This window comes from Dipodomys merriami, unplaced genomic scaffold, assembly GCF_024711535.1.
Source record: "Dipodomys merriami isolate MVZ:Mamm:240054 unplaced genomic scaffold, mDipMer1.0.p SCAF_265, whole genome shotgun sequence".
NCBI classification, from domain to species: domain Eukaryota; kingdom Metazoa; phylum Chordata; class Mammalia; order Rodentia; family Heteromyidae; genus Dipodomys; species Dipodomys merriami.
In genome coordinates, this window is record NW_027204104.1 from 1571030 (window position 1) to 1597528 (window position 26499).

At 35.5% G+C, this 26499-nt stretch overlaps 1 pseudogene; it reads left to right on the plus strand.

The window, feature by feature from the left end:
- LOC138837182 (vacuolar protein sorting-associated protein 37A pseudogene) overlaps positions 1-17518 on the plus strand; it is a 119413-nt pseudogene extending 101895 nt beyond the window's left edge.
- Positions 17519-26499: the final 8981 nt, after the last annotated feature.

The following is a 26499-nucleotide window of genomic DNA, read 5'->3' on the forward strand; positions in this document are numbered from 1 at the left end:
AGTGAGAGAAAATGAGGGAGGGGGTAATAAGTTCTACAAGAAATGTACTCAGTGCCTTATGTATGTAACTGTAATACCTCTGTAGGTCACCTTGACAATAAAATTAAATTTTAAAAAATGTGCTTCATCCTGAATTTTGAAAGCTATAGGTCCAATCTGTGAAGCAAATGATAAGATTATCCATTAGCAATGCATGAGTCAAATGACCACTTGATCTTATAACATCTCAGTTCTTTAGTTTTCAATGAACTTTGTGTCTGAGAGCCTTTTATAATTCATACTCACTAAAATTATGCTTCAGAGGAGCAAAGATATCATTAGCTCCTGCACAGTTCAGATTACAAGTATTAGCTTCACCAATTCCCTCTTGATGAATTCTATTATTTATAGAAGCTCTCCATCTATGTTCGATATTTCCATGTGTCTCATTATTTGAGAATTAAATAAAGAACAAAACAAGAAAATAAATAAGAGTATTTAAAGAAAGTCCCTAGGTTATATTTTACCTTAGAAAAGATTTTCAGTTTAAACGCTGGAAACACTCTCAAAACTAAATACTCAATGTTTCTCATGAAGTAAACAATAAAAAGAAAGAGAAAAATCTTAAACTATATTGAGAGGAAAGTAATTTTTCCTGCCCTTTATGTTAAATTTAGCAATGATAATAAAATCAAAATTTAACATATAGAAAAGATTTGGGGCCAATGAACCATTATTTTATTGCTTGCAGTAGAACTGATTCCTTACAGAAGATGGAGTAAGAAAGTTTAGGGGGCTGTAATAATGTATAAAGGTGTAAAAAGGAAAGAAATATTTTAGGATAAATCATCAGATAAGTGGATAACAATGTCTTCTGACACGATAGGTGTAACTGAAGGCTGTACTATGGGTCATATTTTACATAGACTCTACCTGCTATGTCACCCAGATGCACTGTATTAATAAGGGTTTTTGTGATCCTTGGATAGACAGGCATATGACCCTAAGTGTGACAACAGTTCTCTCCCTGAAGGCATATATTGTACTGACAAAAAATAGAGCATTTCCAATGTTATTAATGACTATTTAAGGAATTTGCTTTCAATGATGAAACATTGATAGGATCAAAGTTTCACTTCATTTAGATGACTACAACTGAAATGGACTTCAACAGAGGAAAAGCCTTTCAAACTGAGGAAAATACAATATATGAAGCTAACAATGAAATAACAGAATGTTTTAACAATATCAAAATTTAATCCTTCAGTTCAAAGAAGGTAAATGCCACAGAGTAATACACAATGGAAACACATCAATTAAACATCACCAACACAAAACTGAAACATAAAACATAATAAAAGCAAAAAAGAAAAATCTGAAGCAAATATAAACAGTTATCCCAATACTATTAAGTAAAGGACATAAAGAAATATGATCAGAAACTATTTAGAATTCTATGAAACAGAATCTGCAGTCTTATTCTGGATTTGGAGCTTAAACTAAGAAACATGCTCCTGTTTGTGTCATTTGCACATGGTTGGTGCTCTATCATTTGAACTCTATTCCAGATGCGTAATATCTGGCTGTTTGGTGGTTAACTGGATATCTTGAACTATCCTACTAGGCTGATTTTGAACTTTAGTCTCCAGGTGTTAGCCTTCTGAGTGGCGAGAATAATAAATGCTATCCACTGTCACCAGGCTTTAATATTGTTTCTAATGATGCAAAATTAAAGTTATATAATAACATGTATCACTTTAGAAAATCCAGGGACAAAATAGGAAGCTATCTGAAGTAAATATTTACCTAGATATAGGGTTAGAGAACTTCTTAGAATCTATTCATTTGTGAGTAGTGTAACAATTTTGGAAATGTCTATGTATGTATATATGTATACATATCTATCTATCTATCATCTATTTCTGTCATCTACTTATCTATAACATATCATGTATATAACATATGTAAATAATATATATTTACATATATGGTAGGCATCCAACCAAGAGAAAGAACACCTAATCAGCTTGTACAGTCAAACACAAAGTAAAAGTGATCAAGGTGATCTAGCCTCAATACTTATTTATCCTTAGACCTTGAACCATTATAGAATCAGTCAGCTACAGTGACCTCAAGTACCTGTAGTCCCACATTCTTTATCTCTTATGTTCTTTCTCCAATATTGTATTTGAATTGTATTGATACAGTGAATATGTGAACACTATTATAATACTTGATAATATTTAAGTGAAAAAAATTTAGAGAAAAAGCATTGGACCCAAAAAATTGATATAGAATTCATGAAATGGTATGGAAATAAGTCCAGAATTTTTTTTCTATCAAGAGATTAACTAAATTATCACTTTAGGAAAGATTTCTTTTAAGTAAAATAAATTGCAAATTCTTCCATTGAACAATGGTCATTGTGATAGACCTTTAAAGTCCTGGTTCATCCTGATCTGAAATTTTCAAACGGAACCAGTGCATATTAATTCAATTCTCTCCGATGTTATAAGGAGAGCAAAATGAAAGCCCGTAGTCCCAGGGCTGTTATATTATGCAGGCAGCACAGAACAATAACTATAAATCTGCAAAAAATTGACCCTATGAATTTACCTTTACGTCAAGGATTAAGGTTATGATAAGAAATTTTCTGAAATTACTTCCCAATGTCTTGATAATGACATCATTCATCACTGCTAATGTGTACTAACTAAAATTAGTTATTTTTCAACAATGATCTGGTTCAAGGATAAAGGTCATGTTATTACATCCATGACACATTGATCAGTGGGAGTTATTCTTGATGAGACAGGCAATTCTTAAACCTTGAGCTTCGAGTCACTTGTGTCCTATAAACACTTAGATGATAAGGCACTCCATATATCCCAGTAATTCATACAGCCTTACTTACAGCCTTGGTAAACTGCAATCTATAAAGATTAGCAAAGTAATCTCTGGGAAGTGTTAAAAAACTGAGTTCCATGTTAAAAGAAATTATTTTATGTGGATATATATGTATATATATATATATATATATATATATGTGTGTGTGTATGTTATTTGTGTGCATATATAAAATATATACACATTTATCATTGGAATGGAATGCAACAAACAGTATAAGTACAGAAAGTATAGAGATGATATACTGGGCACACTAAAAACAATCTTTGGTGAATTCTGTTTATATAAAATTTAAATGCAGACAAATTTTTAAAAAGTTAATCTAATAGCCAGGTGCCGGTGGCCCATTCCTATAATCCTAGCTACTCAGGAGGCTGTGATGTCAGGATCAAAGTTAAAAGCCAGTCCGGGCAGGAATGTCCGTGAGAATGTATTGCCAATAAACCAGCAGAAATCTGGAATGGCTCTGTGGTTCAAGTGGAAGAGCACTAGCCTTGTTCTGAAGAGCTCAGGGACAGTGCCCAGGCCCAGAGTTTAAGCCCCACAACGAAACATAAATACATAAATAAATAAATCTAACAAAAGGCTAAGCACAATTAACACTCTACTGTATAGTAACACTTTACTATATAGTAAAAACAAGTATGGTATTTGATTAAATAGGCACTGAAGACACACTTTAGCATTAGCAGTTTTCTTGACCCGATACATTTATTTTAAGCACTATCATTGTTAAATTGTGCATATATGTTTTAAACTTCATCTACTTTTGTACTAGTTTTGCATTACTTTTGCAACAAATTATGACAAAAATAACTGGCTTAAAACAATTTGATTCTTTTTTATGTAAAAGTTTCAATGAAAGTATAGTAAGATTGATTGTATCTGAGGCTGACACAAAAATCAGTTGTCTTGCCTTTCTAAATTGTAGATACATTGGCTTAATGCTTCTTCAGTAATTGCGACTCTGTCTGACCATTCTCCATATTCTCATGAACTTCAGTCCTTGTGATGGTTTTTCTTAATTGTCAATTTGATCCAATTGAAGGATGCCTCGAATTTTCTGAGATGATTAATTAAGGGTAGATAACACATCTTGAATGTGGTTGACAGAATCATCTAGGTTGTGAGCCTGGATGGAACACGAGGTGGTGAAGGAAGCCTTCAGAGCCAGGCAATCTCTTTTACTTCCTAGTCACAATGTACTTAGCAATTTTGCTCTACCACAAGGTCTTTGTGCCATGCTACTCCTTCACTAGAGATGTACATCAAGCAAACAATAGACAAAAACTTGTGACACTATAAGCCAAAATAAATCCTTTTAAAGTTGTTAACTTGGGTATTTGTTACAGAGTCCAAAAGCTGGAATAACAGACTTTGTTCATATGTTCTGATATTTTACACTTAAAAATACTTGTATTTAATTGACTCACCACTATAATTCAGGAAAAGCCTCTTTCTTTAAATTGAATTGATGAACAATCAAACTAAATTTGCACCTGTAATTTTCGCTAACCAAATAGTCCAGTGTATTTCCAGTTAGAATGGAGTTAGGATGTGAATTTTTTGGGAAGCCATTAAACTCCATATAACAACTCTAAAAAATTTCTCACAAAATGGGAAGAACTAATGTGATCAGTAGGACATAAAAGATTCCTCCAAGGCCCATGGTTAACAAGTAGAAATTCTACAAATGATTTTCAGTAGTAAGAAAGTCTATATTTATTTAGTAGTCTATGTTTAAGTAGTTTATGTTACAACATAAAGAGTAAAAAGTATATTATATACGTATGTATACAAACACATATATATACAAACACATACACACCTATGTAACAAATTTTCCCAGTTTTCTTATATCTTTTGACTTACAACCAAATAGAAGGTTTACTACTTTTAAATATTCAAAGAATAAAAGGATATTAAGGTGCTATTTTTCTGTGATATTTGTCATACTATCACATAAACTCATTATAAGATATGGTACACTTTTCACTAATTTTATTTCATCCTACATATTAAATATGCATCTAGTAGTATATAATTTTATAAGTATGTTTTATGTAGTCTTCCTTTGGTAATTAATAAGTAGAGCTTTTTAGTAAAGGAATTAGTATCCTGAATTTCTGGAAAACATTTTAAAATTTACTTGAAACATCAGTGTTGTTCTCAGTTTCTTGTATTTAACAATTAATAAAGCTAATTTTCCCTTTCATATATAATTTATTTTGGAATCAAAGAATTAAAATAAATTGATTAAAAGGGTGACAGCATAGAAATTCAACCATAACTCCTTTGTATAATTTACAGATGATTTAACAAAATGAATACCAAGAAACAAGTCTATCTAAAGGGGATATGAGTTTGGAAAGGGGACAAATTAAATGCAATGGGGGATGAATATAAACATAATACTTAATATTCAATATATATGCAAAAATGGAGCTACAAAACTTGAACAGAAGGGTGGAGTTGGAATAGAGGGAATGATAGCAGTAGTTATTCTAATTAAGATACATTATACACCTATACATATTTTGCTGAATATCCGTTGGAAGATTATCTAAAATTAATAAATAATGAAAGATATTAGGTATTATTTATGCAATGTTTGATTTAATAAGAGTAATGAGATAATAAAGCATTGAAATAAAATAAGTTTATCAAATTACATTTATGAATACAAAGATTACAATACTATTAAGGTACGTGGGGGGAAATAGCTGGAACTTTAGATTGTTTGTCCTTCTTAGCAAATGCTTCTTTTTTTTATTGTGAAAATACTGTACAGAGGGGTTACAATTACATGGGCAAGATAGTGAGTATATTTCTTATCAAGCATTATAGCCTCCTCCTTTGTTTAACCTTCACCTCCCTTCCCAGCCTCTCCCCCCACTTAACCCTCCCCCTCCAAGTTGTAAAGTTCCTTTTCGACATGACAACTTGTACTTCTCATTGTTGCAACAGGTCCACCTGTGTCCTTATTTAAATGACTTGTTTTTCCCCTTCCCCTCCACAAATTATACCGACATCAAATACTCTGAAAGCATGGGTTATACTGTGGGGGAGGGACATACAAAGCAACAAAGAAATAATCTTATAATTGCGTTAGAAACAAATGCATGAAAGAAAAAAATTAAAATACATATCTTAGGGTTCATTTTCCTAACATCACCTTATCTGGCCTTTTCTGCTTGACTCATACATATACTAGATATTGCAAATAAGGGAAATCATGGGACCTATGCTCCTTTGGGCTTGGCTTACTTTACTTAATATAATTTTTTCCAAGTCTTTCCATTGCCTAACAAATGGGGCAGTGTCATTCTTTCTGATGGAGGAATAGAATTCCATTGTGTATATATACCACATTTTCTTGATCCATTCATCTACTGAGGGGCATCTGGGTTGGTTTCATATCTTAGCTATGGCAAATAATGCTGCAATAAACATAGTTGTGTTGGTAGCTTTAGTGTGGTCTTGTTTGTAAACATTTGGGTAAATGCCCAAATGTGGGACTGCTGGGTTAAATAAGTGGGCTAATGACTTAAAGAGAAACTTCTCTGAAGAAGAAACTAGGATGGCCAATAGACACATGAAGAAATGCTCAACTTCCCTAGCCATAAAAGAAATGCAAATCAAAACAACATTGAGATACCACCTAACCCTAGTTAGAATGACAAAAATCAAGAACTCTAATAACAATAGATGCTGGAAGGGATGTGGACAGAAGGGAACCTTATTTCATTGTTGGTGGGAGTGTAAACTTGTTCAACCACTTTGGAAAGTAGTATGGCGATTCCTCAAAAGACTCCACATAGAGCAAATTCTTCTTTAATCAATAAAAAGCCTACAGATTGGGAGATCTTCACTAGCCATATAACGGACAAGGGTCTCATACATAAAATATACCTGGAACTCAAAAAATTAAATCACCCAATAACAAATTCTCAAAGAAACCACTGCCCAATAAATAAGTAGGATAAAGACTTTAAGAGCGGAAGTGGCGCTGTAGCTCAAGTGGTAGAGCGCTCGCCTTGAGCTGAAGGTCTGAGGGACAGCGCCCAGGCCCAGAGTTCAAGCCCCACGACTGACCAAAAAAAAAAAAAGACTTAAAGAGATGCCCCTCAGTAGATGAATGGTTCAAGAAAATGTGGTATATATACACAATGGAATTCTATGCCTCCATCAGAAAGAATAACATTGCCCCATTTGTTAGGAATTGGAAAGACTTGGAAAAAATTATATTAAGTGAAGTAAGCCAACCCCAAAGAAACATAGGTCCCATGGTTTCTCTTTTTTGCAATTACTAGTATATGTCTGAGACAGTTAGAATCGGTCAGATAAGTTGATGTTAGGTGAAATGAACCTCAATATAAGGACTCAAATTTTTTTCTTTCTTGTGATTGTTTCTAACATAATTATAAGATGATCTCTTTGTTGCTTTTATGTCCCTCCCCCACGACATAACCCCTGTTTTCACTGTATTTGATGTTGGTATAATTTGTAGAGGGGAAGGGAAAACACAAATTGTTTAAATAGGGATACAGGTGGACCTATTGCAACAATGAGATGTACAAGTCGTTATGTCGAAAAACAAACTTTACAACGTTGGCATGGGGGGGGGCAGGGAGATGGGACAGAATGGGAAGTGGAAACAAAGGAGGAGGCAACAATGCTTGATAAGAAATGTACTCATTACCTTGCCTATGTAATTGTTATCCCTCTGCACGTTATTTTCACAATTAAAAAACAGAAAAGAAAATGCTTCTTTATAATCATTTCTTTTCACTCTTGTTTTTGTAATTTTTTTGTCTACCTGCCATATTAGGTTTTGTAGCTCTCTGGCTTTAAAAGTTAAATATCTGGCTTTATATGTTTTCAAAATTCATTATTTTTATTGTAGTAAATACAATGCTGTAGTTCTCAAAATTTGCAAGTGACTTCAATCAGCCTATTTTAGGTGACACTCAAAGTTAAAATTCATGCAATTTTTTTCCTAATTATCCAAGAATTTCTACAACAATTACCCATGAGTCTGACCCCTCTCCATAAACATCTTCCAGTATTAATAGCCTCTGGAAACCTTTGTTCTTTCTGCCTACGTACCTGAAAAATGCTGAAGTTACATGCACTTTTATGTTATTAAAATCAGAACCAGCGGAGGTTTGTGAAATATCTCTGAACTGTTGAACATAAATAATGTGTAGGGCATGATTATTTCTATGTACCATAGAAAACTTACCAAAAGAGGCAAAAAAAGTCCATGAGTAGGTTAAGAGGCAGTGTGTACCCTTAGGTTGACCTAAGGGGATTCAAACAAGAAATAAGTTTTCAGTTATGTTTCAGGGAATTTGATACCTTCAATTCTGCTTTGCAGCTCAAATATGTACTTATAAAATATTTTAGAATATTTTATCTTTAGATAGCTAAAACTAGAATATATTTACTTATTTTATTTTTACATAGCTAAAATTAGAATACATTTACTTACTTGAGGGTCTAACTACTTTTTGTTTCACTGAGAAAAATTAATAAGGACCTAATGTACTATGTTAATGCAGACTCCAGTTTTTTGTAAAAAGTATTTTTAGATTACAGATATTTCTTTATCAGTGAAGATTTCAGAAGTAAGTATAACTGAAAAGTTAAAAATAAGTATAAAAAAGCATTTTCATAGTTAAATTTAATATTAAATTACTACTGAATATATTTTATAAAGCTGTCACGTTTAATATTTTATTATTTTATTTTTGTATCAAACAAATGCAATTAAACTATTGTATGAGATTTAAAGTTTAGTCAGTACTTAACCAACATAAATTCAAAATTTGACATTATTCACTGTGAAATAAGTACTGCTGTCTTACTAGGGAGTTGAAATGAAAAGAGAAAAAGAACACAAATAATTTTGACCAATAATTCAAATTATACAAGTTTCTTTAAGATTTGCAATGGGAGCTGCACACACAGTAAAATTATTGCTACAAAATCCAATCTTGCCTCTACAAAATTTGAAATATAGATTAAGCAGTATGAAAGATAATCACTTTAATTGTCCTTGAAATTACAGTTTACAATGTCAAAATACAACATATCATGATTTTCCTTAATCTCCACCAATGCAAACTTCATAAATTAGCATAAAGCTGTGAAGCTTCAATAAACTTATTTCTCTAACCCTAGAAATTAAAAACCCTGTGTGGAAGTCTAAGTTGGAAATTGCCTGTTCAAAAAAATTTATGATTTTATTACAGCTGCATAGTGTCTGTTCTTCTAGTAACCCACAGGCAGAAAGTAACAGTTTATTTATTCAAACTGCAAATGATATTGTATAAGAAAAGTAATTAGCAAGCAAAAAAATAATGGAAAAGCTCCCTAAAAGCAGTTTCAAAATTATATGGGCTTTCAGATCCTTAGAAAAATAACACTTTATTTTTAAAAAGCAGGAAAAGGAAAAGAATGGATGTGTGCATGTATTGTGTATGCAAGCTGCATAAATGTATATTAGCTTTTAAAGCAACATTGAAAAATACTATTGTTTCTTAACTTTGCAAATAATCTAAAAATCTTAACATAACGTTAAATAGTCTGTTTAAATTGGGACATTTATAGCTCAAAATGTAAACTTTTAAAATTAAAGATAGAAGCCATGTTAAAGGCACGTATCAGTTATCCTAGCCATTAAGGATGCTGAGATGTGAGTATCAAAGTTCGAAGGCAACTTAAGTAAACAAACCTGTGAGACTTTTTATTTCCAATTAACCAGAAAAATAGCTAGAATTGGAATCTTGACTATGAGTTAAAGAACTAGTACTGAATAAATAAATAAACAAGATGTCTATATCAAAGATAGACTGAGTGCCCTATAGTTTGAAATGTTAGCAATAGATTTTAATATAACTTGAAGATTTTCACAATTATTGCCCAAATTACAAAGCTAAAACTTGTAAGAAACAGTCATACATCAATGACTATGTACATATTAGTGCTGTTTATATGATATGGTTATGATATGATATATGTTTGATATAATAGGACTGTTTAACCCTTTTGGGTCTTCCTATAAAAGGCATGTATTACATAATAAAGGATTCTTAAAGCATTATGTATTTGAGCATATAAATGAGTACCAGAAAACCACAGAAACTAAGCATAATATTCAGTAGTTTTTACTGACATTGTTTTTCCTCAAGAAGTCATCTCAGACTAACATATTTAGATTCTCTGACCTTTGGGACTACATGCATGACCAATATATCATACAGATCTGTTTTGTAGAAGGTATTTAAATCATTCCTGTTTTCCTTAAAAACTTTAAAGACATAATGCTAAAACTACTAATAACTTATGGGGAAATGAGTGAGTTTTCATTTCTAAAAGAAGACAATTTAGAGTGAGCAACCAAATTACTTATTGCTCAAAAGACTCCTCATCTGAAATCACTTTATAGTTCAGAGTCACGTGGCTTAAAATACATTCACTGGATGAACCACAATTCATGGTAATTTGTGAACTTTTTTACACTTGGGTCAGTGCCTTAAGGTCTCTACATTTCTGAGCTTTTCTTTGTGTGTGTGTGTGTGTGTGTGTGTGTGTGTGTGTGTGTGTGTGTGTGTGTGTGTGTGTGTCTGTGTGTGTGTGTGTGTGTGTGTGTGTGTGTGTTTCAATTTTATTTTATTAGTGAACATACTGTACAGAGGGGTTACAATTACATGGGCAGGATAATGCATACATTTCTTACCAAGCATTGCAGCTTCCTCCTTTGTTTACCCTTCACCTCCCTTCCCAGCCTCCCCCCACCCCCCCACCCAATCCTTCCCCCTCTTTCCACCCCCCACCGACATTGTAAAGCTCGTTTTTAACATGACAATTTGTACTTCTCATTGTTGCAACAGGTCCACCTGAATCCTTAAACGACTTGTTTTTCCCCATCTCCTCCACTGATCCTTGTCTTCTATCCAATGTAGTTTAAAAACCAGAATAAATACATTCTAAGGAGAAAAGAAATAGAACTAAATAGATCTCTCTTTTTTATGTTGTTATGTTGTAATTTTAAATTGCCTAGCATCTGGAATGGAGACTCAATTTCTTCCCAAATCTGAGGTTAGCCTTCAGAAAAAGTCATTGCATACTTTGCCTCCCAGACTTGTGTCTCTTTCCTTCTTCTTTAAGTTTACACCTGTGAGATCTGTCTGTGTTTCTTATCAGTCCTCCAGTGTCATTTTTTTTACTGCCTCTTACTTCACATGTTTCTTTTGTATTTTGTTGTTTCAGTTTTGGTAGTTCTTCATAGAAATATACTGGTCTGATTTTATTTTATCTGAGATAGAAGAGAAAGTCTAAAAGAGCTTTTAGCCTTGTCAGGCAGACACAAATTCACACTCCATTTGTTGTTGTACTGGGACCAACATTTCTTCATTTCTTAGAGTTCAAAATAGTTCATTGACAAAATGCAATACGTTATTAAAAATTGTATTATTTCATTCATGTGCATGAACAATAGGGCTCAGGTAAAAAGAAAAATATCAGATACATGCCATGTTTTCTATAATAATCATTAACAAATTTTAAGTGTGTTATACTCATTAATATCCATGTTAGTGGATTTCACTGGGACATTTCTATACATGCACACATTGTGCTTTGATTATGCTTCTTCTTTTCCACTTATTTCTGCTTTATATTCATGGCAATTTTAGGTTTTTATTTTTGTCTTAATGAGATTTTCTTCTAGATGAAATATTAAATGAAATCATGTTGACATATAACTTAAAATTATGGTTCCAAATATATTTTAGCAAAAAAGCAAATTTCAGCTGAAGAAATTGATAAAACAAAAATTTCTTTGAAAACAAATGCTGCCCATTAAATATCTACAAGTTTATATAAACTAACATATATTTGTTTCCCTAATGTCATGCTATTATTTTTCAGATAAAAAATTAAAAACTACTTCTGCAAGAATTCAAGAATGATGCATATTGAACCGTCTTATTCTTCTCCAATAGTCTTGGAAATGATCACAATATCATCACTATTAGTATTCCTTATGAAAGACCCTAGTCCCCTAGGATACTTTCGTCAACAGGAGGGCAACCCAGAAAACTCAGACTCCAGGCCGGGAGATGCAATAAGCATGAGGAGTTTATTTGACGTTTGCGCAAACGGACTCTCTGTCCCGAGCAGACAGGGAGCCCCGAGCAGCGGTTACAAGCCCTTTTTAAAGGCAAAACCCACAAGATTAACGCATAACACAAAGCATCCCATGATTGGTCCATTTAAAGGTCACCATATACACCAACAATCACTTTGCCATGTGGGAAATTTTGTAACACTGTTTGTAAAATGACTGGCCCATGGTTGGTTTAAGGGGGGGGGTTACATGGTTACAGGCCTATGATTGGTTGACATTTGGCTTAGCTTGTGGTCTTGCCAGGTGGTCGTTGTCTCAAGGTCCTGTCTGGGGAATTTCTAAATGGGAACTGAGGAACACGTACTGTCTGTTCTTTATCTACGACCACTGACCTTGTCCTGGGGCCGGCATCTGGTCCCTGAAACTTCTTAACTCATTTTTGGGAAGGAAAGGGTCAGTGCCAGCGTAAGCAAGTTTACAGAAGCAGAATCAGCAGTTAGCAAATTAGCAAATTGTAAAATGGACTCAGCCCTAATTTTTCTAATTCTTCATTCCCCACTTCTTCTCTGGAGTAATTTTAATCTTAAAATTTAGGGTGTCTCTATATTATCTTGTGGGATGTCAGTTGTTCTCAAAGCTTGGTATTTGGATCTCAGAACTAATAGATGGACTGCGCTGATCTTTTTTTATTTTTATTTATTTTTTTTTACAAAAGATACCAGTCTGTGGAGTATACAAGGTCCGATTGTAACAAAAGTAACAGTACCAGAGCCCCTTACATTTTTTTTTTACCAGTCCTGCCTCCATGTATCACAGTTAACTTAATTTTATACCAGCTATACTTGTAAGCTCCAATTTTAAGACATACTCATACCATTTGCAACATACTCATACCATTTGCGACATACTTAAACTTTTTGAGGTTTGTCTTTTTTTTTAAATAATTAAAGGCAAGCCTTACTTTTCAAATCCTTTTTTATCTAAAGGGGATATCAATTTTTCCCCAATTCCCTTCCCAAGGCTTTCTTTATTATCCCCCTCTCCTTTACAATTCCTTTCCCAAGGCTTTTTTTACTACCCCCTCTCCTTTACAATTTTTATTGATAACATACTCAGGTCATTACCATACCAGAGCCAAACTAGGCTGTGACCATAGAGTGGATTTTCAGTCACTATGCACTGACGTGCCTAAGACAAGCAAGCCAGTGATATCCTTGTCCTCAATATCCACTGTGGGAAGAGAGGGTTTCTGGATATCACCCAAAAGAATGTCCCACAAGATCTTACATTTAGCAGCATTCAACCAGGAAACAGACTCAGGTGATGGAATCAGGCAGGAGTTTTCCCCAGGTGGCTGTCAGGCCGTCGTTGAACTTTACCCATTAGAGTATGCAGCAGCAGCAGCAGCAGCAGCAGCAGCAGCAGCAGCAGCAGCAGCAGCAGCAGGATCTCTCAGTGGCTCCAAGGGACTGTCACAACTCATGCTCGGCTGTAAATTCCTACACAGACTGGTTAAAAATACATTGCATAGGCTTCGCAGGCTTTGATCCTGCTGTTTTTTAAGATCTTTAAACAATAGTCCAGGACAATTTACCAAAACCACAACTTTTTACTAACCAGATATTTTTGTAAATAGACACAGAAGGCTCAGAAGGCTTAGTCTTGTAGCCATCTCTGACAGATGCAGTCTTTACACCTTATACACCGACAACCGTTAACACTATTTTTTATGCCTTTTTTTAAAAATTATTTTATCTATTTTGCCTCATTTTTCCAAAATTTCTGACTCTGGACCCTTGATCTTAAAAAAAGAGGTAGAAGGGCGAAGGTCCATCTTCTGTAACTTCTTCAGCTGACTTCAGGGGGGTTGATCTTACCTAGCTAGGAACCTATAACCTTAGCCTATTTTACAAAGAGGCTATCAGGGTTAGATGTCATTTAGAACAATATTTAACTTTTGACAACTGCACAGACCTTTTCTCCGGCTACAGCAGTGTAGCTTGTTTAGCACCCTGGTTTGCAAAAACATCTTTCTAGATGGCTTAGGAATGTGATCCCTAAAGATCCCAACAATGCCTAAATTACCTTTGCAGGCCTTTAGACAGATATCAATAGAAACACACTCTCGGGTTTATAAACTTTTTCCTGAGCAGATGAATTTCATGTAACTGGTGTCAGCTCAATTAGAGCTGCCAATTAGAGCTTTTGGCACATAAAGGGGTTGAGATTTAAACTATCCCCCACATTTTATAACATTAGCTTTGTATCATCACAGAGGACTGGCAAGTTCCTGTCCCTTACAAGGTAGATAGTCACGGACATTTGGCATGCTTACAAACTCTTTTTATGACCTCCCGGCTCTGACCAGTTTTGAAGGGCCATGCACAAATGACTCTAGGATCTAACATTTCTGCCATTTAAGCAGTGGCTTACTGCCTCTTGATGCTCCTCCATCGCTTTTGTCCCAGGAGTGTCTTCTCCACTTTGGGACAAATGCCTCATTGGCATTTCCCTTTAGCTGGTCGCTGGACTTGAACTCGGGGCCTGAGCACTGTCCCTCAGCTCTACAGCTCAAGGCTAGCACTCTGCCACTTTGAGTCCCAGACTCGGGGCTTGAATGCTGTCCCCTAACTCTTCAGTCCAGGGCTAGTACTCTGCCACTGTGAGTCTCGAGCTTGGGGCTTGAGTACTGTCCCCTGACTCTTTAGTCCAGGGCTAGTACTCTGCTGGCTGAATAGATGTGACAGTCTCACAGGAACCTTTTTGTGCCCGGGCTGGCGTTGAACCAGTTTGCAGATCAATGAGTCTTATAAAAGGCCATTTTACTCCAATTAAAAGCAACAAGGTGGTCAACATAGAAGTAGCTTTTAAGCATGCTCTTACCTGAAACTTGTTAAGAGCCAAAGTTACATCTGACAAACTTTTAAGAATCCTCTGTGCTTTGCTCTGGGCTTGCTGGAAACTTAAAAAAAACCTATAAGAGCAAACTGGAACAGCAATCATTTTCATAATCCTAATTTTTTTCTTTGTGCACATTGAGGCCAATGTTAAGGACAATTTTACATTTAAACTTTATATCCAAAAATCCATTTTTAATTAATTTTTTTAAAACCTCTTATTTGCATTTTGAAAAGATCCCTTGAAATCTTGAGGCCAAGTGTCACTCATTGCCTCTTAGTTGCTTGTTTTAAAACAGACACACATTAAGATTTTTAAACTCAAATGACAATTTTTTCTTAATGCGAAAATTACAGTCACCATCACTATACCACGAAGCTAGACTTTACATCTTTATAACTTTTAAAAACATCCTAATTGTAAAACATTAAAAGCAAGTCACATTATACAAATAACTTTTTAACCCTCTTTTTAAGGCCTTTTTAATTTTAATGTTAACACATCCAAGGGGAAGTTTTAGCAATACTAATCAGATTATCACATCAATCATTTTAACCATCATGTTTTCAGTGTCTGTCTGCAGGGAATAGAGAGAACAAAGATGGGCCACTCAGCCCCTTCTATGGAATGGGTACGCACCCAATCCGACTCTTTAGGGTTAGATGAACTGCGTTTGTGCCAGCTTGCCCTCTTTCACCATGTGTGGACTGCTCCCAGGGCCTGTCCCACCATGCATGGCTAGCTGAACTGCACTTCTGCTTGTTTACCTCTTACCCCTAAAGACAGGTCTTCTGTTGGCTTCTAGTTTTCCCTTTTCTTATCTCTTGGTTCTCAAATGAAATACACAGTTTTTAGACAGACAGAACAAGTAACATCTTTGACAGTGTTAAACTAACCTTTATATTTAAATTTTTAATATTTATCCCAAATTTTAGCCAAGGGAACCAGATCCCAAACAGCCAATGCATTTTGTTAAGCCAGATAACTTGATTACAGTATAAACAGTCTTATGCATTTAATATATTAGTTTTTTTAAATACCAGATTTTCTAATTTGCAAGTTAAAGAATCTTTAAAAAGCCATTTAAAACAATGTGAAGATTTTTTTTTTTTTAGAATTTTTGGTAATGTCCAAACCTCATAACCTTTTGAATTTTAAATTTAAACTCACCCAATTGTTACAGCATGCTGACAATTTTTATCTTTGAACACATTTACAGACACACACACAAAACACTCACACAGATCTTAAAGCGCGCAAAAATCAAAATCAGTCTTACGTACACCTTTTAAAGTTTTTAAACAAAAATTTAAGACAGTATTTCTTTTAAACTAGGTACCTTTGTTGGGCTTTATTTTTCCAGAGCTTGCTTATCTAGCAAGGCAATTCACTAATTAGTCTTTTGAATCCCTTCTGTTGGACGAGGGCTGGGGGAGGGGGTCACCTGAAACTAAACTAGCCAGATTTTTTTTAAATCCAATTTTAGACAAAGCACTTTACAAATTGTTACATTGTCAGGACTAGCTGAAAAAGTCCAAACTAGGCACACAGCCTTCTACACCTTCCCTGCTGGCAGCCTCCACAAGGAGAAAATGCAGCCTGAGGCTTGAAGGGAACCAAACTAGCCCAGTAACCTTCCATGCCTCAAAGGAGGGTGGGCATAGCAGGTCTGTGACTGAGCCCAGCTGGAACTTTTATTTCCCCAGAGATGTTCAAATAAATAACAAAAACACAGATAAACACAAAAACCAAGGATCCACATTTAAAACTGGTACCAATTCTAAAACAGAACTAGACAAGAACTGAAGGCTGAGTTGGGGACTAATGGGCCCCAGTTTATCCCTACTGGAACTCTGTGCTGTTCTTACTCAGCAAGCTGAATCCAGAGTCTGCTGGGTGAGCCTGCCACACTCACCCAGAACTTCCCTACCCCATTAAACATAAAACAAACACACACACTAAAGTAAACAAGACAAACAAGTGGCCACAAAGACAAAATCAGGTCTCAGTGAATGGGGCGACACCTCACCACCATTCACTTACCAGGGGACTCAACACCCCTACTCACCTCCGGAGGAATTTTCTCTTAGATTCCTGCAGACGTTGACCCAGGGGCCTTCCAAGGCGGAGGAGAATTGCCAGTCATCTTGGGGCAAGGGACAAAAGTCCCTAGCGGCCGTCCCCTCAGACTGACAGGTTCTCCCCTACGCTCAGACCCCCGAGCCAAGGCCCGAGGCTGAGCTCTAACTGAGGCCACTCGCAGGTGGTCAGTGGCAGCTTTATAATTGACAAACAAGCAAGTTACAAAAGCAGAACCAGCGGTTTTTGTTTTTAAACGAACTAAGACAAGGTCTCAGGTGTCCTAGGAGTGGACTCACTTGTTGACCCATCTCTATAGAGAATACAAAACACACATTAAAGACGAGTAACACTAAACACAGACAGACAGAACCAGACGCCGTGGCAACCAAGTACAGATGAGGAAGGAATTACAGATGGGAGTGGCCGGGCTCGCCTTAACTCCCCAGAACAGAGAGACACTCGGATCTCCTCCTTCCTACAGATGACCCTGGAGCAGGACTCCAGGGCGGGACCAGGGTACTGGGCATGTCTGCTTTTCCCTCTGGCCCAAATACAGACGACCCTGGAGCAGGACTCCAGGGCGGAACTAGGGTACTGGGCACGTCTGCTTTTCCCTCTAGTCCAAATACAGATTTGGATCCCAGAACATAAAATGAAAATGACAAACACGAAAGACAAGAGCTCTATGTTACCCCCTGCCGGTCCTGGAATCTGGGATTTGGGGGCGCCTGGTTCCCGGCCAATGCACCAAATGAAAGACCCTAGCCCCCTAGGATAGTTTCGTCAAGAGGAGGGCGCCCCAGAAAACTCAGACTCCAGGCCGGGAGATGCAATAAGCAAGAGGAGTTTATTTGACGTTTGCGCAAACGGACTCTCTGTCCCGAGCAGACAGGGAGCCCCGAGCAGCGGTTACAAGCCCTTTTTAAAGGCAAAACCCACAAGATTAACGCATAACACAAAGCATCCCATGATTGGTCCATTTAAAGGTCACCATATACACCAACAATCACTTTGCCATGTGGGAAATTTTGTAACACTCTTTGTAAAATGACTGGCCCATGGTTGGTTTAAGGGGGGGGGGGTTACATGGTTACAGGCCTATGATTGGTTGACATTTGGCTTAGCTTGTGGTCTTGCCAGGTGGTCGTTGTCTCAAAGTCCTGTCTGGGGAATTTCTAAATGGGAACTGAGGAACACGTACTGTCTGTTCTTTATCTACGACCACTGACCTTGTCCTGGGGCCGGCATCTGGTCCCTGAAACTTCTTAACTCATTTTTGGGAAGGGAAGGGTCAGTGCCAGCATAAGCAAGTTTACAGAAGCAGAATCAGCAGTTAGCAAATTAGCAAATTGTAAAATGGACTCAGCCCTAATTTTTCTAATTCTTCACTTATAAGTAGTATTCAGTTTGCACCAAAAATGTAATAACCATTCTGGAGTATTGTACTAGTTTGGGGAGAAGTGTGCATTTACTATGCTAGACTGTGAAAAAAATCGCTCAGTATATATCTATATATGGTCTGCTTTGCACCATAGCTAATTAATTTAAGAAAATCATTTTGTAATCCTTATGTGGTGTATTTTTGTTTCTAGGAAAATACCACTTTACATGCTCCACTGACTTTTATTGAACACAGACAAAAATTTCAATTTTGTTTAAATTTGGATAGAGATGTAGTATGTATTGAACCATTAATAGCTTCAATTATGAATTCAGGTAGAAATTATTTCATAGTTAAGAAATAGGAAATGTTAATGATTTTTATAATCAGTACAAAATAAATAAGAAAAAATTCCATGAAAATTTCTTGGTTTTATTGAATATGTAAAATTATTAAAAGCCCATATTCTTTGACATTGAACCATGAATTTTTTCATATGACATATTTCATGTGATATTACCATGCTATCATTCCCTCTCAATATTATCATAATATCAATATTATCATGATAATGTCAGTATGATCAATACTAGGATAACATAATCAGCTCTGGTTTTGAGATTAGATGGTTGTGTTCACCTACAATGAAAAAGTTTTAAAAAGTGTATGATACTCTCTTGATGTCTACTTAATTTTCATTCTTGTGATGATACATCAGCTTTGAATTATCTTCTATCTTCCAGGACATTTTATGTCTTAGGTGGAGTCACACATTTCTCCTAAGATTTGTTTTGAAATCTACTATTATAATGGTAGATAACTTTTTAGTATCTGAGAGAGCAGTCCCAAATTCTAATTTTATTTGTAATTACAAAATTAATCCATTGATAATCTACATGTTCATAACTCCTAAAGGTGACACAGGTACAGAAATCCTTTCTGTAGATGAATCTCACCAATAAAGTGACATTCCATTTATTCTATCATTTTTTGTAGGTGGAGGTCAAGTACTAGGGCTTAAACTCAGGTCCTAGGTTGTGTACTTCATCTTTGCCTTAACTTTTTCTCCCAAGAATTGTGCTCTACTATTTGATTCACACCACTATTTCCCACATTCTGCTTGTTTGTTGGAGATAAGACTCTCATGGACTTTCCATGCTCAAGCTGAATCTCAATCCTTAGATCCAGGCTTCCTGAACTGCAAGGAAAACAGATGCAGGCCACTGATGCCTGGCTTAACTTGTTTGTGATAGTTAAAATAAAAGTTGTCAAGATTTGTATTGTTTTGTTATGCCACTATTTGCCATGCTTTTACTGCATTAAGTAATGAGATTCCCTCTGAAATTAACATACATGGGTCCATGTAAATTCACAGGAATTGTGGATTGTGTTACATAGTGCTAAAACTCCAGGACTCAGTACTAACTTTTTGTTTTAATGACAGAATTGTAAAGAGTAGTTAATTAAATAAAACAACAGGAAAAAAAGAGAAAAAATTACATTGTTCCACTTGTGAATTGAGAATGGAGTTTAAGGAAGCAGACAATGTCTAGTAGTACTTTGACCTATATGAAAGTTTACTAATTTTCCTTTTCCATAGCTGGAGTATCATGTAAGGATGGAGGAATTGGAACTGTCACCAAAAATCAAGTTCAAGGTGACTGCCTCCTCCCTACACTTGGGAATTTCTTTACCAATCTACAGTCACTCAGATCAATGTAAAGAGCCATTTAATTTAACTCATTGTACATTAAAAATAAATAAACCCATGGAGTGTTTCAATTAGTTGATGGTTGTGTGTGGGTCTGAAAACAAATCAAGTGATATTGCATGGAAAGTTTCCTCCAAGTCATTTTAGACTTTAGAATTCCAAGGTCACTCTTATGAACAGTACAAAGAGTGCAAGTGGGAAATCACAGCCCCACTAGTTCAACGTTTCTTTTGATTTTTGTAGTCCTGAGAAAGAAAAAAAAGGGGAGAGGTCAAAGGAAAGAGGGGACTCTAGTTTTTAACATGAGATGTAACTAGCCATTCCCCAAATGGAATGGCTTCTTAAACAAAAATAAAAAGTCAGCAGCTGAGGTGAGAACAGAGTTGAGGATGGTGAAAGGCAAGCTTTTCTTGCAACAATTTCTAGATTTTTAGATAGGTCATAGTAGCTGGGTTTGCAGAAAGCCACTTTATCTAAATTTAAACTAAACTGAAAATGTATTTGTATGCATGCTTGTGACACCTTTTGGAATATTTCATGAAAAATATTGAAGGTAATTTAGAGGTAATTCTTGAATTTTTTTTGGTCAGTCATGGGGCCTGAATTCTGGGCCTGGGCAGTGTCTCTCAGCTCTTCAGCTCAAGCTAATGCTCTACCAATTGACCCACAGGCCACTTCTGGCTTTTTCTGCTTATGTGGTGCTGAGGAATCAAACCCAGGATCTCATGCATGCAAGGCAATTGCTCTACCACTGAGACACCTTCCCAGCCCCTTTGAATTTTTATTGTATAATTCTTTAAATACTGTTATTGTCATTGCATTATTATTCTTTAATAATATCCTTGTTTCTAGGTGTGATAACCCTATTCTTTACATTGATATGTTTTCTAAACTACATAAAAATGATTGCTACTCTTTTTGGAGTAAAAAACTACTCACTTAGTTAAATCTGTCTCTTTTGTGGTTCCAGAATTCCTTTTGCTAATGTTTTCCATTATTTTCCAATTTATGCCATTTTCTTTTACAAAAAAAACTCTATCCCTAAATTTGCTGTCATCCTTCTAAATTTTTCAGGAATACCAATTAGCCCAAATTCTGTCACAAGCTCTCTAAGGTACTAGATTCTTTCCTACTAAAAATTAGGGTCATGGAAGTTAGTAGTGAATCTGTGAGGACATAAAATGATAGAGTGATGTAATTTTATGTGTGAACTCTTGAGTGGACAAAGGCGTGGAAATACCTCGGTGTATGTTCTCAAGATTTTGAAACTGCTGAGAAGTCAGAAATTGAAATAGTAGATCCTACAAAGATGATTGCTTGTGAAAGTTAGCAGGTATTATCCAATCAACAGGAGTCTATGTACACCCAAAATGTGAATGAATTAAGGACAAATTCTTCTCATTCCTTGAACTAGGACATTTTTTTTGCCTTGGAATATTAAATGAACATTAGAAAACCTATATCTCAGTCCTTATCTTTAGCATAAGATGCACAACTGTGTTTTTTTTCCTTTTTCTTTTGGTTCCCCAGCTCTGATGGTAGATCATGTAATTCCTCAGTTTTTTCAACTACTATAATTGAGCCAGTTTTCATAATCTTCTCTTCTTCTTCTATCTTCATTCCTCTCAGTCTCCAACCCTTTCCATCCCACTTGATCTGTTTTTCTTCAGAACACTGATAAACAAGTTAGTGGCAACATGGGGCCTCACTGTTTCTTGAGCAATCTTCCACTTGCACATAATTGAGTTCTGATCTTTTCCTCCAAACTTCATTTTAGCCAGTGCCTCCATTCTTGGAGAATAGGGTGTGTTTTCAAAGTTCTTCCTATAGATTTAGGTGTTTGCTTTGACACACCCACATTACTCCTACATTTACACACCCTGGTTTCTTGTTCTAGAAAAGATTTAAATCAGGGTTGGGAAGGTGGCTCAGTGGTAGAGCGCTTGCCTTGCATGCCTGAGGCCCTGAGTTCGATTCCTCAGCACCACATAAGCAAAAAGAAAAAAGCCGGAAGTGGCGCTGTGTCTCAAGTGGTAGAGTGCTAGCCTTGAGCTGAAGAGCTGAGGGACAGCACCCAGGCCGAGAGTTCAGGCCCCATGACCGGACCCAAAAAAAAAAAAAGATTTAAATCAATTCATCTAAATAACATGCCATCATCTTTCCCGGCCTCACAACTTGTCTTCTTTTTTGTCTTTTCTTTTTTGGTACTGGGGATCGAACCCAGGACGTAGCACTTGCTAGGCAAGTGCTTTGCCACTGAGCTACATCCAAGCCCACAACTTGTCTATCTAATTGAAACTATCGACTTTTTTTTTCCTTTAGCATTTTCCATTTCATTCTCACATGCTAGAAAGCAAATTTTGCTACAAATGTAATTGAGAATATAGGCCTTTACCATGGACAGCCCAGAGAGATTCACAACAGGCTCATGACAAATTGCAGTCCTTGCTGTAGTTTGATTGGATGGTTCTTGCTTTACATCCAATCCTCATCACTGCTTGAACTCATTCATTTACCCATATTTCTCAACAATTTTAATAGTTACAATATTTTTATGTATGTACAATATTTTTATACATATATATATATAGGTATATGTTTGCATGTATATATTATCATTAAGTAGTTGTACAAAAGGGTTTCAATTCAACACATCAGTTTAGAAGCACAAAGCATATTGATAAATGTCACCCTTGCATCATTTCTCCCAACCACACCCATTCCCCAAACCCCAAAGGTTACTGGTTCCATTTTCACATATATAATATTGAATATTCAATTTGTATTCACCCACCATTTCCTCTATCCATTTATCTCTAATTTCTAGATCTATCCTTGGAACCATCTTCCTGTCTTTCAATTCCATCAGAGTTATTTGTGTTACTGTGTTTTATTTACCACTTATAAATTTATTCTTTCCACCATGTATAAACTTCAGGATGTAGAATATTTATATTTCCAGCATCTCACCTATAGCTTAATTTATGTGCTTGCAAATATTAAGCAGGTATCTCTATTCTGAGTTTGATCTATTAACCTTTAATATGACCATATTTGCAGCCGAAGATTTTATGAATGTAATTGGGACTAAATGAAGTCTTAAAGCTAAAAGGTGGACATGCTTAGAAGAGGACAAAGAAACAACTAATCTTTTCCTCTATCTTTTCAGGAGCACCAAGGAAACATACAAGAATATAGTAATTGCTGAGCACTGGTGACTCGTTCCTCTATTCATGTGTAGTTAACTTAGGAGTCTGAGATCTGAGGATAAGGTTGGAACGATCTGGAGCAGGAAACTCTGTCAGACTCTCTTTTCCAATTAACCACCCAAAAGCAGATCTGTGGTTCAAGTGACAGAGTGACAGCCTTGAGCATTAAAAAGCTACAGGATAGTGCCCAAGCATTGAATCCAAGTATCAGTGCCAGAAAAAAAGTGAGAAAGTAGAGGTTTACAAACCAAATCAAGAATTTACCTGCTTTGCACCTTGACAATTGAGACAAAATAAATACTTGTTTGTTTTTTTAAGCCATGTTAGTTATATTATTATATTAGCCCAAGCTGATAAAGACAGTGAATGGATGTATTTATTAGGGAAATATTTTATAAATATTTGATATCTTCTTCTTATATATAAAATTGAAACACAAGGATAAATTATTAAATAATATACCTATTGAAATGACAAAGTTTAGTATTTTCCAAAGTTTTATTTTTCTCCAATTAATTCACAGAAATTAAAAGTGATTATATATTGCATTTTTAAATATATATTAAACTGTAGCTACTGACTTGAATGGAGTAACCAAATGTTATTTAAGAATTGTTCAATGTTGATATTAAAGTCTGTAAAACATTAAAGACAATTATTAGTTGGAGAAATATCCCTCTATTAAACTTATGCTATAACTTCCAGCAATTCAGAAACCTCCCACCCAAAAAAGTACTATTTTTTCATGAAAATCATTGTTTTAACCTATAAAGATATATCTCTCATTTAAATAGATTCTAATAAGCTTAAACATTTTAAGTTCATCAAACTTAACTTGTAAAAAGTCATAATATGTAAAATCCTTAATTTCAAATGACAAAGTCGTGGATCTGGCTATTTATTTTAAATATATAAATATGAGGACAAATTTATATAATTCCTTCTAGTTCTAATTCCTTCATTCATCAAATCACCCTAAAGATATTAACATATGGAATGAAAAATTACATGAGATAATAACTATAAGAATAATCAGCATAAAATTTGATTCATACTAACAGCAATGTGAAAACTCTCTATATTTTATATTCTATTGAAGTCCATCAACATTTTTATTGTGAAAATACTGTACAGATGGGTTAAAATTACATGGGCAAGATAATGAGTACATTTCTTATCAAGCATTATTGCCTCCTTCTTTGTTTCCCCTTCCCGTCCCTTCCCATCCTGCCCCCCCACCACTTGCCAGAGTTGTAAAGTGTTTTCAACATAACGACTTGTACATCTCATTGCTGCAATAGGTCCACCTGTATCCCTATTTAAACAATTTTTAAACCATTGAATTCACAATTATAAATAGCGTCAGCGAAATCCTAAAACATAATCCTGAACATGTTATAGAATTTTTAGAACCTATTATTATTTTAAAATTATTTCAATAGAGCTTTATACCTCACGAGAAAACTCTGTATTATCTGATTTCTATCCGGGATTAAATGTGGACAAACAAACTAAAAACAGCTAGTAGGTTCAATAGTGAAGGGGAGAAAAATCAAGCACATTGGTAGGCCACTGTGTAAATACTATATGTAAAATATACAAGACTGCTAGATTTAATTAAATTTCAAAATCCCACTTTGAATCAATATGCCCCATACAGATTGAACAGGATGAGTGGATCAATCACAGCTTTTATTTTTCATTAAATTGAACTTAGCTACATAAATGCTGTTGAAAACAATCAATTCAGATAAAATAGTGGATAGTTACCACAAAGCAGTCCAAAGTTTCATACTTACACATCATATATAAAATGCTGTATTCTGATAGTAAGTCAACTGCTTGACTTTGTACCATGCAGGTTTTATAAAAGAAATGAAATAATCATAACACACTTAATTTGGAAGAGAGACAGATCTTCATAGAAACAAATTGGCAGTCTCAAACTCTACTATAATTGGCACACATTATTTATCCAACATCCAATTTTTAATAACATCCTCTTCATTTTTCAGAACAATTACTTTGGGAAACTCTGTTTCCTGGCACACTCTCCCAGGACATAGGAAGTGAGACAGACATGCTCTGATTCAAGTTAAGCAGACAGTGTTATCTTCCCCTGAAATCTGCCATTTGGTCATTCTTTTTTTTTTTTTTTTTTTTTGTCGGTCATGGGGCTTGAACTATGGGCCTGGACGCTGTCCCTCAGCTCTTCAGCTCAAGGCGAGCGCTCTACCACTTGAGCTACAGCGCCACTTCCGTTTTTCTAGTGGTTTTATTGGAGATAGGAGTCTCACAGTTTTCCCTGCCTGGGGTGGCTTTGAACTGCGATTCTCAGATCTAAGCCTCCTGAGTAGCTAGGATTACAGGCGTGAGCCACTGGCGCCCGGGCTGGTCATTCATTTTTAAAAAGGGTATTGCTTGATTAGATTTGGCCACATTATGCTAAGTAACAAGAACACCAATCCTGTTTAACAAAATTAAGCCATCATAGATTTTATTGTAGTTGGTTGTGGGACTTGTACTCAGGACTTGGACATTGTCCTTCAGCTTTTTTGCTCAAGACTAGCATTCTACCATTTTGAGCCACAGCAACACTTCCAGTTTTCTGGTTGTTAATTGGAGATAAGAGGCTCAATGATTTTCCTGCCTGGACTGGCTTCATACTGTGATCCCCAGATCTCAGGCTCCTAAGTAGCTAAGATTACAGGTATGAGCTACCAGTGCCCAGTTGCAAAGACATTCTTATATAGTGATTGTTGCTCAGAGAGTAAACAGCTTTTCATAATCCCATATAAGATATACAGGAATATACATATGTATATATACATATATATGTATACAAATATATACATATATATTTAATTTGCATGCTGACACTTGGGCTTGAACTCAGGAACTGTGCACTATCCCTTAGTTCTCTACTACCTGACCCCAGATTCACTTTTGGCTTTTTGTTCATTAACTAGAGGTAAAAGTCTCACAAATTTCCTTGCCTGACATGGATTTGAACCATTATCCTCAGATCTCAGCCTCTTGAGTTGCAAGGATCACAGGCATGAGACATTGCCACCCAATGTCAGGGTATACAGCTATTTTGCTGGCCTCTAGCTAACAATCAGGTGGAGGAGAATTCAAGACAGCATCCATGCTTTATTTACCTATACTCTGCTTTATGTATAACTTATGCTTATGT